At 49.2% G+C, this 20,165-nt stretch overlaps 1 protein-coding gene across 2 annotated transcripts in view; it reads left to right on the top strand.

The window, feature by feature from the left end:
* The window catches only part of LOC146809057 (free fatty acid receptor 3-like), a 100,834-nt gene that overhangs the window by 55,368 nt on the left and 25,301 nt on the right, over positions 1–20,165 (top strand). The window lies entirely within an intron of this gene.

Here is a 20,165-nt window from a genome sequence, read left to right as displayed (position 1 = left end):
ATGCTTATTTATTTTGCTTCCCTACGACCATAGCTCTTTACAGCAACCACATGTGGATGCCAAATCGCAAACACATGTTTGTAATGTATTTTAATAATTCTTTTCAGAAAATACAGACAGGTAAGTTGTTATGACTTGTAGAAATAATGGAGTTTCGGATCTCTTATGTTTAAACAACTGTGATATACAATCTGTATCACCTGGTGAGGATTAATTGAAAATCGTATTTGTTTTCTGTTCGTTGTGGTTTGGGGGATGTAGGACTAGTGTTTTGTTACCAAAGCAAACATTTTACGAGGTGCGGGGGAGGAATTCATCACAGGTATTGATACCATGTATTCATAATGGGCCACATATACAACTATTTCCTTTTGCGACTTGTAATTTGCGAATTTTAGAAACTTGCAATTTGTGAGTTGCAAGAGGAAATGTACTAATTTGTCTCAGACACACTTAGCGATTCCCAATGGAGCCACAGATGGCCTGCCTCATTAATATTCATGAGGGAATGGACAATAACACAGGGATGGTGGCCTGCTGGGGCAGCAGACCCCCATGTCTGTGATTGTTTTTTTTTAAAAGAGGCAACTTGTTATTCTGAAATGCAGCCCATTTTCCTTGAAGAAAAACAGGATGCGTTTCAAAAACAAAAATGAAACCTTTCTGTTTCATTTTTTAAGAGTAGGCAGGGGTCTGTGGGAGCACTGCCTGCTCTTAAAAAACGGTTTCGCTGTCAATCACAAAAGGCCTTCCAGTTTGCGTCTGGCTTACCACCTACTTGAAGTAGGTGCTAAACTGGAAATGTTTTGTGACTGCATTGTGGTCTCAAAACAATCATCCATCCCCCTGCGACTTGATATTAGGAAGGGAAACCCTTGGCATGCACCTTCCTAATGGCAACTCGCAAACCCTAATTTGCAAGTTGTTAATATGTTATTGACTAGCAAAATAGGCTTGATACATGCTACCACCCTTTTTAGCCATCACAAAGGGCCCGAATCTCCTTTTGCGACTGCTAAAAATGGTTGTACATGTGGCCCTTAATCTCTTCTGCCGCACATGATAAATTTGGACATCCCTTTTTTGTTTGATATGTGACTTACTCTCCACCAGTCCTAAGTGTCAGCCTCCATTATTGTTACCAAGGCTTGTTTTCTAGGAAACCTCTTAATTTCCTGGCGGCAACTGCTCCTCCTTAAGAGTGGCTTTCATTCTCACAGGCAACCATTACTGTCCTATGGAAGATGTCAGTGCTAACTATCTCCTGCATGGCTGCCAATTTGGGTTCAGATCACAGATGAAGATGATGCTGCCTCCTGATCTTGCTTGACCTCAGCTGCCTTCGACACAGTTGACCATCCCACCCTTATCCGCACTTCGGAGTCTCGAATGGGATTCATCTGCAGTGTCCTTTACCAGTTCTACTCCATGCCTTTCCCAACAACACCACTTTGCTCAAATGGATACCTCTGAGTTCAAAAAGATCCCTATAACCTGAGGAGTCCCCCTGGGTTTCATACTTTCCCTTGTAATCTTCAACCTCTGCCTGGAGCCGCTTGCTAATGTACTCACAGAGAGCAGCATTAACATTCATCAACATGTCAATGATACACAACTCTGGAAAGTCTGCTCTACTACAGGCATCCAATGCCTCAAACACTTCCTGCTCATCATCCACATCTGGATACCTATAGTCTATGTGAAGTCAACCCAACCACAACTGAAATCCTGTTATTTACCAAAAAGAGCAAGCTGGAAACAGTACAATCTTAACTAAAAAATATGAACCTTGACCGTTTCAAACACCAAATTTCACCGAATGCCAAGACACTTGGATTCACTCTGGACAACAACTTCACCCTCAAGGAACAAAATGCAAAACAACACAAAGATAGCCCAGTATCAGCTCTCTCTTCTGGTGAATGTCATACTATTTCTTCCAGTAAGTGACTTATGAACTGCTGTTCGTACTCTTGTGTCTGTGTTGTGGTAACACCCTGGTCCATGACCTCCCAGACACCACAGTTGCAACCATTAGAGCATCTTACACCCTGCAGCATGTCTCATCCAGGGCATTAAGAAATATGCTCACATCACCCTCATACGCTCATACCGATGGAATTCCATTGGCCCCTCCTGCCGTACTGCACCATCTTCAAAACCAGCTGCATCATTTGCTAAACTATTCATGACCAGCCCCCTGCATACTTTGCAGACAAGCTTGTCATCTCTAGTGGTTCTCTGCACAACTGCAGTCAGGACACCATCAGACTGCTGACTAAGAAGTGTAAAAAAAAAAAAAAAAAAAGCATGTGGCCTCTTCCATCTATCCACCCAAGGACTGGAACAACATTGAAACATCTATCAGGACCACTAAAACAATGCTCCAATTTAGGAAAGAGTTGAAAACACATCTCCTTAACCCCTTCGATGCTCATTACGGGAATGGTTCCGTCATGAGCATCGGTGCCCCTGTGCTCATGACGGAACCATTGTGTCACGAGGCCAGGGGCACGAAATCCCTCTGCTGCAGACAGCAGAGGGATTTCTTTTCAACCCCTGTGACCTTGGGAGTTGGGGAAGAGATTCCCCAGCTCCCGAGGCCCCCTCCCTGGTTTCTGTGCCATGAAGATCAGCGCGCACGTCGAGCTGTCTTGATTGCACAGGGGACTATCTCAGGCACCTGGGCACGTTGAAAGACGGGAGAGGTATCATTGGAAAGCAGGGATCCACCCACTAGACACCAGGGGGGGGGGAGCGGCCCCTTGGGCAAGGGCCTACCCTCCCCCATACAAAAATGGGCAGTAGCCCCCAATCTGCCCACCTGGGGGGGGGGGGGGGGCAGAAAGCCCACTAAACACCAGGGATTGTTTTTGGTGCGTTTTTTTTAGGGTGGGGGCTGCCCGAAATGGGCATGTCAATGGCCCCACCCCACCACCATTACATCTTTCCTTCCCCCCGGGGGGGCAGATAAGTGCAGTAGCCCCCAATCTGCCCCCCGGAGTGGGAAAAAGCCCACTAAATGCCAGGGATTTTTTTTGCACCATTTTTTTTCGGTTGGGGCTGCCCGAAATGGGGACGCCAATGCCCCCACCCCCCGCCACCATTGCAGTCTTTCTGCCTCCCTGGGTGGCAGATGGGGCAGTAGCCACCAATCTGCCCCCCAGGGGGGCAAAAAGCCCACTAGACGCCAGGGATATTTTGGTGCAAATCTGAATTAGGGTGGGGGCGGCCCAAAATGGGCATGCCAATGCCCCCACCCCTCCCCCACAAAAATTACAGCCTTTCTGCCCTCCCTGGGGGGCAGATGGGGGTATTAGCCCACAATCTGCCCCCTGGGGGTGATGAATACAGGCCCCAGCTAGGCCCGCAGGACACAAGGGTTCGCTCTCCTGTAATGGAATCTATAAGGAAGTTGGCACGGAAACTGCAAAGTACAAAGACAGCATTTATTAACCCTTAAGGGTGGTCCTACAATCCACACAACACTCTTCAGTATTGCATAGAGTAGCACAAAGAACTTGCATACACGGTCCCCTTTTATACACAACAGAGGGGCTCATAAGTGGGTGGATACAACATGAGGCAAGGAATGTTACCTTTTATGGACATTTTCGATACAAGATCAATATGTGGGCGGAGCTGACACACTCCTTGAGCCCGCGAAGACATGGTCAAGCAAGGCTAACTGATAACAGATGTGGTCAAGTCTGGGCATGCGCCAGATGGACAAAGGAGCTATTTATAGACTGTTACTAGGCAGATTACAAGAGCAACTAACACAGAGGTTGGACTCTTCTCGTGGAGAACACGTGGAAGCATGACAGTACAAAATGGAGTCCAAACTTCGGTCAACATAACGGAAAAAACATGCTCTACTAGAGGGGAATTAATGTCTTTAGTAAATGCTTAATCACATCGCTGTCTCAATTTACAACAGACGACCCTTTCAGCATTTACTGAAGACATCCGGTTTGTTAGGATAATCATCATGTATGTCAATTGTCATCATTTCCTCAACTTCTTTAGCTAAACGTTTCTGGTGAGCAACATTGGCAATAGTTTTCTTATCAGGGATACAGAATGATACACATAATGAGCAGAGTAAAGGACCACACTGAACGCAGATACAGCATGAAAACAGAACCGCTACAATAATGCAGAGACCAGTTAGAACCTTCCATCCCCAGGCAGTAATTAACACCCAAAACCATCCAGAAAAGGACCAAGTGCCGTTTTCTGTATGGATCTCAGCTGCAATTTTATGCAGTTTATTGATGGCATTATAAACTGATGGCGTATGATCAGGGATGAACACACAACAGCTACTTCCAATAATTTTACATGCTCCTCCTCTGTCAGCTAGCATAACGTCTAATACCATACGATTCTGCAATGCAACAATTCTAGTAATTTGCAATTCCTCCGTAAGATTCCCAAGTGCAGCAGCAGTCTGATTTGTTACAGCTTCTACCACTCTTGTTAATCTTCGGATCTTCCTACTGTTCAGGGCAGCTCCAACAAAGAAAAACAGTCCTAAGTTAAAATCAATATACTGCTGCAGACTGGTATCAGTCTGATCTACATCGTCAAGTGATAAAGTACGTTTATACCTATTTACAGTCACATTATTCAATAATTTCAGATCCTTGTGATAAGATGCGGGAGCTAGGAATACAGGAGGTAATAGAAATGATACATAGCATACCCCAGACCACCCAGCCGGCAGACGGTAATAACCTTTATTTCCACACACAAAGTACGTATTATGGGAGGCTAAAAAGGTACTATTGTTCAACCCATCAATATTCAGAACAGTAATACAATCACTAACACCAACAGGAATGAAACCCACACTCTGGACACATAGGTCCGCTTGAGCTTGTGCTACTTGAATCACAAATTTGTCCTTTCCCACAGTGTCTCTTGTGTTCGTGAAGATATAGGGAATGGATTCATTGTCTGGTCGGTACTCTTCCCACTCCCAAATTGTCCCATTCGCTTGTGGATACCCATTTTTGTCTTGATGGCATTCTTTATTGAGTCTGAAGAGCAATCGTCCCACTGTCGGTTTCCGAGTAGCAAAAAGCAAAGTATACCATGCTCTACAAGAGCCATTATGAGAGAAAGGAAGTGGTATAAATGGCGTTCCTCCTTTCTTCTGATGAGCTGGCATCATCCCACATATCCAACAGTTCGTAGCATTCGTAGCAATGTGGGTATGATGCAGCATCTGGATGAAAGTGTTATTCAAGTAAGACTGTCGATGCTTCAACTCTTGATATGGTAATGTATAAAAGTAGTGCTCCTCAGGCACCGGAGTTGTCAACACAAGAATCTTCCGAGCGGGTGTTACATCCTCCACGAACCATGTGGTTATCCCAACAATGGCTACTGTCAACATGAACCCTAATGCACAAAGGATTCTCTTTTTCTCCATGTCAAGGTAAAAATAAAACCCAATATCTTCCTGAAACTAAAAGTCTGTCAGAACTCTTCCCCTTGGGCAGCGGTTGATTTCTTCACCAGCGGGCCAAGACGGGTGTCGCTACACTAATGCAGGGCTGATCCCCCATCCTTGCCTCATCGGCTCTCCGTTTCACTAACCCAAGGGCCGTTCTGACAGTATGTCCCGGTACTGGAAAACTCACTTCCTTGGTCGAAGATGATATCGCCTTCCTCCAGGAGTCGCGTGGTCCGGAAAGAGCTCCTCGATGGCGTTTGGCTCCGCAGCACGGCCTGTCTCTGCAGCCAAAATTTCTCGTTGATCGGTCAGCACGGCAGGTTCCACCAATCCGGGCGGCACCTTCCTACAGTGCAGGGAATGGATCCAATTCTTTCTGTTGGAGACTCGCACAGCCGTCCTCGTTGCGAGGAGGACCTGCTCAGGACCCACCCATCTCGGTTCCAAGCTGTTCGTCCTGTCGAAAACTTTCACCATCACGTGGTCCCCAGGCCGGAGACCATGTCCTTCACCGGTAGACCGATCAGGGAGCGCCTCTCGGACCTGTTGATGGATAGAAACCAAGTTATCCGTTAACTGTGCCAGATAATCGCTCATCATTACACATGGTACATCATACACAGCCTTGGGTCTTGGTGGACCCCAAATATTCATTGGGCGTCCAAAAACAATTTCATAAGGTGTAAGGCCAGTTCGAGAGTGTGGTACCGATCTAATTGACAATAACGCCAGTGGCAGAGCGTCTGGCCAAGTCAAAGACGTTGAAGCTTGAATTTTAGCGATCTTAAGCTTCAGTGTACCATTATACTTCTCAACTAGGCCTGCAGACTGAGGGTGAAACACGGCGTGGAACTTCTGAGTGATGCCTAGGCCCTTCAAGACATACTTTATAACATCCGCTACAAAGTGAGGGCCGTTATCACTCCACAGAAGTCTACAGACGCCATATCGAGGGAAGAACTCTTTCAGCAGCAACTTCGCAGTAATCATTGCAGTATTGTCTTTCGTAGGGTACGCTTCAACCCATTTGCTGAAAGCGCAAACCACTACTAGAACATACTTCAGATTGTTACAGCGCTCAAGCTGGATGTAATCCATCTGCAAAACCTCGAAGGGCGCAGTAGGTGTCACAAATCCTCCTGCTGGAGTTCGAGTACCCTTTCCTGGGTTATACCTCAGGCAGATCATACAGGTCTGCACCACCCTCTTCGCTGTGCTAGCAATCTCTGGATGCTCCCAGACTTGGGTAAGCAATTTCACAATTGCGGAAGCTCCAACATGTGCTAGCCCATGTGCCATCTGAACCATAGGCTGTACAAAAGCCGTGGGTAATTTCCATCTATCCATCTGCTTATTTCTCCAGCAGCCCTCGTCATCCAGTTCTCCCTCACTGGCCCATTGTTCCCGCTCTTTGTCAGAAGCGGCCCTTTGCATTTCTCGCACTTCCTCCTTCGCATCATGCCATCTTTCCACCTGTGACTTTACTACATACATGGCAGTAGCACCGGGCTGCATCGCAGTCTCCCGTGCTACTCGATCTGCCAACGCATTCCCTTCTCCAACTTTATCAACTACTTTCCTATGGGCGCTACACTTAACGATGGCAATTTTCTTTGGGTATGTCAATGCGATTAAAAGATTATGAACTAACTCTCCATGCATTATCTGTACTCCATGTGACGTCAAAAACCCTCTCTCCTTCCAGAGTAGGCCGAAGTCATGCGCTACTCCGAAGGCATAGCGGCTATCTGTATAAACATTCACACACAATCCTGTACTGAGCTCACATGCTCGTGTTAATGCTATCAGTTCCGCTGCTTGAGCTGATTTCTGTGGTATGCGTGCTGTCTCCACTATCGTTTGCAATGTGGTAATCGCATACGCTGCTGAAGTCGTACCATCTGGTAGCTGCAGACATGATCCGTCCACCCACAGTTCTCCATCTACATCTGGAAAGGGCGTATCCTGGAGATCAATACGACCCTTTGTTTGTTCCTCAGTCACAAGAATACAATCATGCGCTTTCCGCGCCTCAGGCTGGGTTTCGGGGTATGGCAACAATGTTGCTGGGTTTAACGTTACGCACCTTTTTAACGTAATATGAGGAGCCAAAAGCGTCAACTCATATCCCGTTAAACGGGCGCTGGTCAAATGCTGCGTCTTCGTTTGATTGAGCAGGGCATCGACAGCATGGGGGACTAATACCAACAGCTTATGGGATAACACAATTCCCTCGCTTTGGCGTATTGACACAGCTGTCGCCGCAACCGAGCGAAAACACCCCGGTAATGCTCGGGCGACAGGATCAAGTACAGCCGAAAAATATGCACAAGGGCGCTGCTTATCGCCGTGCATCTGCACTAAAACTGACAATGCACATCCATCTTTCTCATGCACATACAACGAAAAGGGTTTTGCATAATCAGGGGTCCCTAACACTGGTGCTGAACAAAGGGCCTGCCGTAGTTGCTGAAAAGCAGTATCACACTCATCTGACCAAGGGATTGGGATAGGCGTGTCCTTTGTCAAGAGGGCTAACAATGGCTTAGCTATGTGTGAAAACCCCAATATCCACTGTCTACAAAAAGAAACAAGACCCAGAAATGCACGCACATCCTTCTGTGTGGACGGTCTCGGTGTATCCAGAATTACTTGGATACAATCCGGTGTGAGTGCACGTCCCTCCTTAGACAAAAGGTGACCCAAATAAGTCACCTTTGGTCTACAGAATTGCAATTTCTTCCTAGATACCTTATGATTGTGGGATGCTAAAAAGGAAAGTAAGGATAACGTACTTTTTTCACACAACTCCAGGGTGTCAGCCGCCAGCAAGATGTCATTGACATATTGAATGAGGGCGACACCCTCGAGCAGAACAAAGGAATCCAATTGTCGTTTCAAAGCCTGACTGTAAATGCTAGGGCTTTCTGTGTAGCCCTGGGGGATCCTACAAAAACGATAAGATCTATTATTTAATGTAAACCCAAAAAGATATCGGCTATCAGGGTGAATGGGAATGGAAAAGAAGGCATTCTTCAAATCGATCACGGAGAACATAGTCGCCATAGGTGGTACCAAAGTAAGCAACGTCGTGATATCGGAAACCACTGGGTACTGAGGTATCACGATCTTGTTCACTTCTCTCAAATCAATTATAAACCGATAAACTCTGGCATCCGTATCCTTTTTCAGTATGGGAAGAATCGGACTGTTACAAATGTTGTAGGGGACTTCCTCCACTACCCCTACCGCCATCAAATCCTGCACTATCTGTATGAGAGCCTCCTCACCTTCCTGGGAAATACGGTATTGAGGAAGGCGTGGTAACACCGCCCCCTCCTGGACGCTAATGTGGACCGGTGGAATCACCATTTGTCCCACATCAGTATCCGAAGTTGCCCACAAAGCACGAGGGAGGGTAGCTAACAGCGCATCCTCTGACATCGTACACATTCGTTCTGATCGGGGGTAATTATCATTCAATATTACCCGTACACCAGCAGGGGAGCAGCGGATCGTAGCCCTAAAATGCTTTAACATATCAAGGCCCATAATGTTGTCCGGTGTATACGGGGCAAGCAGGAACGGACAGGGTGCAGAAAAAGAGTCAACTTTAAACATGAGGGGCTGCGAAAGAGGGCTTCGGGAGAGTGTTCCGTCAAACCCTACCGATGTGACCATTAAGCCAGATGGGGGAGCCCCCGGAACCAATTGCTTAGACAGTGCACTACGTGTCGCTCCTGTATCCACTAGGAACTGATCAGTAGAGCCCAAAACTTCAGCCGATACATAAGGGCCCTGCTGATCGACCGGCACCTCAACTGATTCTAACCCCCATCCAACGCATTCCTATGCATGCTGAGAGTCATGGTACCCCGACCGGTCAATCCCCGACGCTTGGTACTGATGCTGGCGATCAAAAACGTTTGATCTATCGCGGTGCTGCCCAGCAGAGTCAAAACGAGCCTGTTCGTTAGAATTCCCTCGAAAGTTCGAGAAACCCCCTCTACCTCGCGGGCCACCATAGGTATGCCCCTGACGCGATGCATGCAACACCGGGCAGTCCCTAGCCCAATGACCCGATTGCTTACAATACGCACATTGGTTCCTATTTAAATCAGATCGGCCCGAGGGAGGACCATAAGATCCTCCCCTACCTCTATTACTACCCCGCCGGGGCGGGCCATAGACTTGTGCCAACATCACCTTTGTTTTCAAATCTTTCGCTTTCTTTTCCTCCTGGCCCTTCGCTTCTTGCTCCTGACGCTCATAATACTGGGCGATAGTCAGGAGGGCCGTCGGTGTAGCGGAGGACCAAGAACTTTCACTCGCTTTTAGACGGGCCGCAACTGCCGGCAGCAGATTAGCCACATATTTATCCGCAAAAAGGTGGCGGCCCGTATCGTCAGTAAGCGACTGGCCACTAAAATCATGAAACGTCTCCTCAAAGCGCGTAAAGAAGTCCGCAACTGACTCGTCAGCTTTCTGTTTACATGCAGCTAACATATTCCAGTCAATCTTTTTAGGGGGAATAATTGTCTTCAACTTAGCCACGATAGCAGCAGGGAGATCTAAAATATTCTGGGGCGGTTTCTGCGCGGGCTTCCGTTCCCTATCCTCATCCTCGAGGTCAGACCACCGGGCCTTAAAGGCAACTGTATCATCTACTTTTCGGACAGATCGCCACATATCCGGTGGTAGAATAAGGCCAAAGAACAGGTCTATATCTGCTAAAGTCATAACGCAAGAATTCAAGGCCCCCTCGACTTCTTCGTAGAAGGCCGCTGGATTCTTGCGGGGGTCGGGCAGCGCATTCTTCAATGCCATAACATCAGCCCTATAAACCCAATTATACACAAAATATCCCTTAGCATCGGCGGAGGTAATGTCCGAGCTAGTCCCCGCTCCTTTAGGAGGAACATACAAAGGCGCCGCCTCGCGCATTGGCTTAGCATGCACTAGATCGCTCTTATCTGATTGAGAGGTGGATGAGTGGCCTTCTGTAGTACACGAATCCGACTGCGTCTCCTCCCCTGCTCGTGGGCGCGCTTTTCCTTTATGGGCCAGCACCGCGTCCCGCAAGGCGAATAGCCGCCGAGCCGTATCAGGAGCCTTAGAGGGAGAAAAAACACCATCATGTAATGCTTTAGCATCCGATGTCACTTCTTCAGGCTCAAAAACACTAGAATATTTCCGAAAAGCAGCAATCACTTCCTCAGCGAAATGACTCAAAAAATACAATCTCTCTCTATCCTGCCACGACCCCCAAGTATGGAACAATTCATCCACGGACACCTTACCCTTAAGTGCACGGAAAGAGATTTGCCGAAGCTCAGCCATATGCTCAGCCGATAACATGGACCGCGTATCTACCTTACCCGGACCCGGGACAGAATCTTGCGGCCTTGGAGCAGATGCGCCAACATAAGGGGGCGGAGAGCGATCTAGTAAATAAAAATCATCATCAAGATTATTAAGGACAGGATAGAGTGGCTGCCGAACAGCATATTGACCCGAAACTTGCAGCCTACGCTCTTTCTCTTGTCTCTCTGTCTGTTCTCTGTCTTCCCGACGCTTCGCTTCCTGGGCTCGCACATGATCATTCTTCCGTTGTTCTTTATCAAACAGCGCTTTCTCACGCTTCTCTCGCTCACGCACCTCCTTCACCCACAACCGCACACACTCAAACATATCCTGACGAGCACGCCGCTTGCACATACACTGTTCCACATACTCAATCTTACGTATATCAAACGATCCATACAAAGGCCATCGTAACTCAGGATCTTTTTTTGTATATTTCCTCCATACTGTGCTGTACATTATGGAAGAAAGACCATGCTTCACATACATATCCCTATTAGGAGTCCCCTCTGGGGGAGCTGGAGCAGATTCCTCGAGGTTCAACCGGTTTCCAAAACAGCAACACCACTTACGGAGTGCGCTAAAAGCAGGCATGCTCAGGAATAATGCAAAATATGCAATATTATAGAGAAAATGGCACTTAATCGTTGCGCCGTTCAAAGTTACACAGCTCCGGAGAAATCTCTCCACATTACCTGCCTATATGTGTTGCAACGCATATATTTTCACAAAGACAAATACAAAATATGACTAGTCATCACAAATCAAACTCAAATAGCCGGACCAGGCTTCAAAAACTCGGAGCAAGTACCGTACACCGGTTCTTACCAATCAAGAGTCCAGATTCCAACTGCCAAGCTCCACAATCGCCCAAACGGCTTTCACGGCAAGACCGACAGAAGAGGTCTCAGTCGAGGACCGGCGCCACCCAGACGGTCAGCTCGGAAGGGAAGGAAGAAAAACCTCGGGATGCCAGGGCTAAGACGCCGCTGGCAGTGATCACGTCCCCGGCCAAGTTCCTCACCTTCGTCGCGACCAGTCCTTCGAGCATCCGAGTCGCCGATGAGCCCCACGTGACGGGCGCCAATTGATGAATACAGGCCCCAGCTAGGCCCGCAGGACACAAGGGTTCGCTCTCCTGTAATGGAATCTATAAGGAAGTTGGCACGGAAACTGCAAAGTACAAAGACAGCATTTATTAACCCTTAAGGGTGGTCCTACAATCCACACAACACTCTTCAGTATTGCATAGAGTAGCACAAAGAACTTGCATACACGGTCCCCTTTTATACACAACAGAGGGGCTCATAAGTGGGTGGATACAACATGAGGCAAGGAATGTTACCTTTTATGGACATTTTCGATACAAGATCAATATGTGGGCGGAGCTGACACACTCCTTGAGCCCGCGAAGACATGGTCAAGCAAGGCTAACTGATAACAGATGTGGTCAAGTCTGGGCATGCGCCAGATGGACAAAGGAGCTATTTATAGACTGTTACTAGGCAGATTACAAGAGCAACTAACACAGAGGTTGGACTCTTCTCGTGGAGAACACGTGGAAGCATGACAGTACAAAATGGAGTCCAAACTTCGGTCAACATAACGGAAAAAACATGCTCTACTAGAGGGGAATTAATGTCTTTAGTAAATGCTTAATCACATCGCTGTCTCAATTTACAACAGGGGGGCAAAAAGCCCAGTAGACGCCAGTTTTTTTTGGGGGGGAATTTGAATTAGGGTTGGGCTGGCCAAAACGGGCTTGCCCATGCCCCCACCCTCTCCCCGGCAACAATTACAGCCTTCCTGCCGCCCCGGGGGGCAGATGGGGACATTAGACCCCAATATGCCCTCTGGGGGGCAAAAAGCCCAGTAGACGCCAGGGATTTTTTGGGAACATTTTAATTAGGGTGGGAGCATTGGCATGCCCGTTTTGGGCAGCCCCCACCCTAATTAAAATTTGTCCAAAAAACTCCCTGGCATCTAGTGGACTTTCAGCCCCCCCTGGGGGGCAGATGGGGGTATTAGCCTGCATCTGCACTGCCGGGGGCAAAAAACCCTCTAGACTCCAGGGTTTTTTGGGGGCTAATTTGAATTAGAGTGGGGCAGCCCAAAATGGGCATGCCCATGCCCCCACCCCCTCCCCTGCCAAAATTACAGCCTTCCTGCCCCCTTGGGGGCAGATGTGGCAGTAGCCCCCAATCTGCCCCCATGGGAGGGCAAAAAGTCAGGGATTTTTTTGGGAACATTTTTATTAGGGTGGGGGCATTGGCATGCCCATTTTTGGCAACCCCCACCCTAATTAAAATTCGCTCAAAAAAATCCCTGGTGTCTAGTAGGCTTTCTGCCCCCCTGGGGGGCAGATGGGGGCATTAGCCCCCAATTTGCACCCCCCGGGGGGGGAAAGCCCACTAGTTGCCAGGGATTTGTTTTGGGCAACTTTGAATTAGGGTGGGGGCTGCCCAAAACAGGCATGCCCATGCCCCCACCCCCTGCCCTGTAAAAATGACAGCCTTCCTGCCCCCCCGGGGGCATGTGGGGCATTAGCCTCCAATCCGGCCCCCGGGGGGGGCAAAAAGCCCAGTAGATGCCAGGAATATTTTGGGCAAAAATAATTAGGGTGGGGACATTGGCATGCCTGTTTTGGGAAGCCCTCACCTTAATTAAAATTTGTCCAAAAAACTCCCTAGCGTCTAGTAGAGTTTCAGCACCCCTGTAGGGCAGATGGGGGCACTAGCCCCCAATCTGCCCCCCGGGGGGCTAAAAGCCTACTAGACTCCACTGATTTTTTGGGTTAAATTTAAATTAGGGTGGGGGCTGCCCAAAACGGCCATGCCAATGCCCCCAGCCCCACCTGCAAAAATTACAGCCTTTCTGCCCCCCTGGGGGGAAGATGGGGGCAGTAGCCCCCAATCTGCCCCCCCGGGTGGCAAAAAAGGCCACTAGACGCCAGGGATTTTTTTGGGGCAAATTTGAATTAGGGTGGGGGCTGCCCAAAACAGGCATGCCCATGCCCCCACCCCCTGCCCTGCAAAAATTACAGCCTTCCTGCCCCCCTGGGGGGCATGTAGGGCATTAGCCCCCAATCTGCCCCCGGGGGGGGGGCAAAAAGCCCACTAAACACCAGGGATTGTTTTTGGTGCGTTTTTTTAGGGTGGGGGCTGCCCGAAATGGGCATGTCAATGCCCCCACTCCACCACCATTACATCTTTCCTTCCCCCCCAGGGGGGGCAGATAAGTGCAGTAGCCCCCAATCTGCCCCCCGGAGTGGGAAAAAGCCCACTAAATGCCAGGGATTTTTTTTGCACCATTTTTTTTCGGTTGGGGCTGCCCGCAATGGGGACGCCAATGCCCCCACCCCCCGCCACCATTGCAGTCTTTCTGCCTCCCTGGGGGGCAGATGGGGCAGTAGCCACCAATCTGCCCCCCCAGGGGGGCAAAAAGCCCACTAGACGCCAGGGATATTTTTGGGCAAATCTGAATTAGGGTGGGGGCGGCCCAAAATGGGCATGCCAATGCCCCCACCCCTCCCCCACAAAAATTACAGCCTTTCTGCCCTCCCTGGGGGGCAGATGGGGGTATTAGCCCCCAATCTGCCCCCCGGGGGGGCAAAAAGCCCAGTAGACGCCAGTTTTTTGGGGGGGGGAATTTGAATTAGGGTTGGGCTGGCCAAAACGGGCTTGCCCATGCCCCCACCCCCTCCCCGGCAACAATTACAGCCTTCCTGCCGCCCCGGGTGGCAGATGGGGACATTAGACCCCAATATGCCCTCTGGGGGGCAAAAAGCCCAGTAGACGCCAGGGATTTTTTGGGAACATTTTAATTAGGGTGGGAGCATTGGCATGCCTGTTTTGGGCAGCCCCCACCCTAATTAAAATTTGTCCAAAAAACTCCCTGGCATCTAGTGGACTTTCAGCCCCCCCTGGGGGGCAGATGAGGGTATTAGCCTGCATCTGCACTGCCGGGGGCAAAAAACCCTCTAGACGCCAGGGTTTTTTGGGGGCTAATTTGAATTAGAGTGGGGCAGCCCAAAATGGGCATGCCCATGCCCCCACCCCCTCCCCTGCCAAAATTACAGCCTTCCTGCCCCCTGGGGGGCAGATGTGGCAGTAGCCCCCAATCTGCCCCCATGGGAGGGCAAAAAGTCAGGGATTTTTTTGGGAACATTTTTATTAGGGTGGGGGCATTGGCATGCCCATTTTTGGCAACCCCCACCCTAATTAAAATTCGCTCAAAAAAATCCCTGGTGTCTAGTAGGCTTTCTGCCCCCTTGGGGGGCAGATGGGGGCATTAGCCCCCAATTTGCACCCCCCGGGGGGGGAAAGCCCACTAGTTGCCAGGGATTTGTTTTGGGCAACTTTGAATTAGGGTGGGGGCTGCCCAAAACAGGCATGCCCATGCCCCCACCCCCTGCCCTATAAAAATGACAGCCTTCCTGCCCCCCCCCCTGGGGGGCATGTGGGGCATTAGCCTCCAATCTGGCCCCCGGGGGGGGGCAAAAAGCCCAGTAGATGCCAGGAATATTTTGGGCAAAAATAATTAGGGTGGGGACATTGGCATGCCTGTTTTGGGAAGCCCTCACCTTAATTAAAATTTGTCCAAAAAACTCCCTAGCGTCTAGTAGACTTTCAGCACCCCTGTAGGGCAGATGGGGGCACTAGCCCCCAATCTGCCCCCCGGGGGGCTAAAAGCCTACTAGACTCCACTGATTTTTTGGGTTAAATTTTAATTAGGGTGGGGGCTGCCCAAAACGGCCATGCCAATGCCCCCAGCCCCACCTGCAAAAATTACAGCCTTTCTGCCCCCCTGGGGGGAAGATGGGGGCAGTAGCCCCCAATCTGCCCCCCCGGGTGGCAAAAAAGGCCACTAGACGCCAGGGATTTTTTTGGGGCAAATTTGAATTAGGGTGGGGGCTGCCCAAAACAGGCATGCCCATGCCCCCACCCCCTGCCCTGCAAAAATTACAGCCTTCCTGCCCCCCTGGGGGGCATGTAGGGCATTAGCCCCCAATCTGCCCCCGGGGGGGGGCAAAAAGCCCAGTAGATGCCAGGGATTTTTTGGCCAAAATATAATTAGGGTGGGGGCATTGGCATGCCTGTTTTGGGAAGCCCCCACCCTAATTAAAATGTGTCCAAAAAACTCCCTCGCGTCTAGTAGACTTTTAGCACCCCTGGAGGGCAGATGGGGCATTAGCCCCCAATCTGCCCCCGGGGGGCTTAAAGCCCACTAGACCCCAGTGATTTTTTGGGTTAAATTTTAATTAGGGTGGGGGCTGCCCAAAACGGGCATGCCAATGCCCCCAGCCCCACCTGCAAAAATTACAGCCTTTCTGCCCCCCTGGGGGGAAGATTGGGGCAGTAGCCCCCAATCTGCCCCCCCCCGGGGGGCAAAATGCCCACTAGACGCCAAGGATTATGCTGGCAAAGTGCCTAGCTGTAGTTTTTGAACCCTACCTCTGCCGGCACCTAGGGAAACCTACCAACCCCACACATTTCTGCAACCTAGACACTCAGGGGATTCCAGCGAGGTATGGCTTGCATGGATCCCCCAACGTTTCCTTACCCAGAGTCCCCTACAAATCAAAATTTTAGCTGAAAAAAATCACTTTTTTCACACGTTTTTGTGTGGGAAAGTTGTGGCATCACCGGACTGACACAAATTTACTACCACCCAGCCTTCCCCCTGGTCTCCCGATAAAAATGGTGCCTCACTTGTGTGGGAGGCCCAAGTACCCACAACACGCAGGGGCCCAAAACGTATTGAGGCGACATCGGAATTGCCTATCACCAAACAACCTGGTTTTGCAAGGGCGGTCACCTGGGTTTTTGGCCCCGTGCTCGGGGGCCATCTAGGGAAACCTACAAAACCCATGCATTTCTGAAAACTAGACACCCGGGGGATTCCAGGGAGGTATGGCTTGCATGGATCCACCAACGTTTCCTTACCCAGAATCGCCTGCAAACCTCAATTTTAGTTGAAAAAATCACTTTTTCACATGTTTTTGTATGGGAAAGTTGTGACATCACCGGGCTGACACAAATTTCCTACCACCCAGAGTTCCCCCTGGTCTCCCCATAAAAATGGTGCCTCACTCGTGTGGGAGGCCCAAGTACCCGTGACAGGAAGGGGCCCAAAACGTATTGAGGCGACATCGGAATTGCCTATCACCAAACAACCTGGTTTTGCAAGGGCGGTCGCCTGGGTTTTTGGCCCCGTGCTCGGCGGCCATCTAGGGTAACCTACCAAACCCATGCATTTCTGAAACTAGATACCCAGGAGATTCCAGGGAGGTATGGCTGGGGTGGTACCCCCAATGTTTCCTTACCCAAAATCCCCAGCAAACCTCAATTTTAGTTGAAAAATCACCTTTTTCACACATTTTTGTGTGGGAAAGTTGTGGCATCACCGCGCTGACACAAATTTGCCACCACCCAGCGTTCCCCCGGGTGTCCCGATAAAAATGGTGCCTCACTCGTGTGGGATACCCAAGTACTCGCGACAGGCAGGGGCCCAAAAGGTATTGAGGCGACATCAAAATTGCCTATCACCAAACAACTTGGTTTTGCAAGGGGGGTCACCTAGGTTTTTGGCCCCGTGCTCGGTGGCCATCTAGGGAAACCTACCCAACCCACACATTTCTGAAATGTTGGGTGGTAGGAAATTTTTACCAGCCCAGTGATGCCACAACTTTCCCACACAAAAATGTGTGAATAAAGTGGATTTTTCAGCTACAATTGAAGTTTGCAGGAGATTCTGGGTAAGGAAACGTTGGGGGAACCACGCAAGCCATACCTCCCTGGAATTCCCTGGGTGTCTAGTTTTCAGAAATGTGTGGGTTTGGTAGGTTTCCCTATGTTCCGGCAGAGCTAAGGTTCAAAAACTACAGCTAGGAACTTTGCCCAAAAAGGGTAATTTTTCACTGCAACATTGAGGTGTGTCCATATTGCGTTTTGCTCCGTTTCCTGTTGCGGGCACTAGGCCGACCCACACAAGTGAGGTACCATTTTTCTCTGAAGACTTTGCGGAACGCGGAGTGGGTGGAAATTTGTGGATCCACGCGTATTCCAGAACTTTCCACCATAGAAATCTGGGCAAAATGTGTTTTTTTTGACAATTTTTTAGGTTTGGAAGAGATTCTGGGTAACAGAACCTGATGGGAGACAGTCAAGTCATCCCATCCTGGATTTCCCTGGGTGTCTAGTTTTCAAAAATGTATAGGTTTGCTAGGTTTCTCTAGGTGCCGGCAGAGCTATGGTTCAAAAACTATACCTAGGCACTTTACCAAAAAAGGGTCATTTTTTACTGCGAAATTGAGGTGTGTCCACGTTGCCTTTTGCGCCGTTTTCTGTCGTGGGCACTAGGTCGACCCACACAAGTGGGGTACCATTTTTCTTGGAAGACTTTGGGGAACGCGGAGTGGGTGCAAATTTGTGAATCCACGCAGATTCCAGAACTTTCCACCACAGAAATGTGGGGAAAATGTGTTTTTTGACAATGTTTTAGGTTTGCAAGGGATTCCGGGTAACAGAACCTGGTGGGAGGCAGTCAAGTCACCCCATCCAGGATTCCCTGGGTGTCTAATTTAAAAAATGTATAGGTTTGCTAGGTTTCCCTAGGTGCCAGCAGAGCTATGGTTCACAAACTACAGCTAGGCACTTTGCCAAAAAAGGGTCATTTTTCACTACGAAATAGAGGTGTGTCCACGTTGCCGTTTCCTGTCGCGGGCACTAGGCCGACCCACACAAGTGAGGTACTATTTTTCTCGGGAGACTTTCCGGAATGCGGAGTGGGTAGAAATTAGTGGATCCACGCAGATTACAGAACTTTCCACCACAGAAATGTGGAGAAAATGTTTTTTTTTGGACAATTATTTAGGTTTGCAAGGGATTCTGGTTAACAGAACCTGGTAGGAGGCAGTCAAGTCACCCCATCCTAGATTCCCCTGGGTGTCTAATTTTCAAAAATGTATAGGTTTGCTAGGCTTCCATAGGTGCTGGCAGAGCTATGGTTCAAAAACTATAGCTAGGCACTTTGCCCAAAAAGGGTCAATTTTCACTGCGAAACTGAGGTGTGTCCATGTTGCGTTCAGCTCCGTTTCCTGTTGCGGGCACTATGCCAACCCACACAAGTGAGGTACCATTTTTCTCAGAAGACTTTGGGGAACGCGGGGTGGGTGGAAATTTGTGGATCCATGAAGATTCCAGAACTTTCCACCACAGAAATGTGGGGAAAATTTGTTTTTTTGATAATGTTTTAGGTTTGCAAGGGATTCTGGGTAACAGAACCTGGTGGGAGGCAGTCAAATCACCCCATCCTGGATTCCCCTGGTTGTCTAGTTTTCCAAAATGCATAGGTTTGCTAGGTTTCCCTATGTGTCAGCAGAGCTAGGGTTCAAAAACTACAGCTAGGCACTTCGCCAAAAAAGGGTCATTTTTCACTGCGAAATTGAGGTGTGAGCACGTTGTGTTTTGTGCCGTTTCCTGTCGCGCGCACTAGGCCGGCCCACACAAATGAGGTACCATTTTTCTAGGAAGACTTTGGGGAATGCGGGGTGCGTGAAGATTTGTGGATCCACGCAGATTCCAGAACTTTCCACCACAGAAATGTGGGGAAAATGTATTTTTTTATAATGTGTAACAGAATGGGTAACAGACCCTGGTGGGAGGCAGTCAAGTCACCCCATCCTGGATTCGCCTGGGTGTCTAGTTTTCAAACATGTATAGGTTTGCTAGGTTTCCCTAGGTGCCGGCAGAGCTATGGTTAAAAAACTACAGCTAGGTACTTTGCCAAAAAAGAGTCATTTTTCACAGCAAAATTGAGGTGTGTCCATGTTGTGTTTTGAGCCGTTTCCTGTCGCGGGCACTAGGCCGACCCACACACGTGAGCTACCATTTTTCTTGAAAGACTTTGGGGAACGCGGGATGGGTGGAAATTTGTTTATCCACGCAGATACCAGAACTTTCCACCAAAGAAATGTGGGGAAAATTAGGTTTTTTTACAATTTTTTAGGTTTGCAAGGGATTCTGGGTAACAGAACCTGGTGGGAGGCAGTCAAGTCACCCCATCCTGGATTCGCCTGGGTGTCTAGTTTTCAAACATGTATAGGTTTGCTAGGTTTCCCTAGGTGACGGTAGAGATTGGGTTCAAAAGTCTACAGCTAGGCACTTTGCCAAAAAAGGGTCATTTTTCACTGCGAAATTGATGTGTGTCCACGCTGCCTTTTGCGCCGTTTCCTGTCACGGGCACTATGCCGACCCACACAAGTGAGGTACCATTTTTCTTGAAAGACTTTGGGGAACGAGGGGGGGTTGGAAATTTGTGGATCCACGCAGATTCC

This window comes from Triturus cristatus, chromosome 7 (genome assembly GCF_964204655.1).
Source record: "Triturus cristatus chromosome 7, aTriCri1.1, whole genome shotgun sequence".
NCBI classification, from domain to species: Eukaryota; Metazoa; Chordata; class Amphibia; order Caudata; family Salamandridae; genus Triturus; species Triturus cristatus.
The sequence above is the reverse complement of the archived record's forward strand: the minus strand, read 5'-3'. Positions and strand labels throughout refer to the sequence as shown.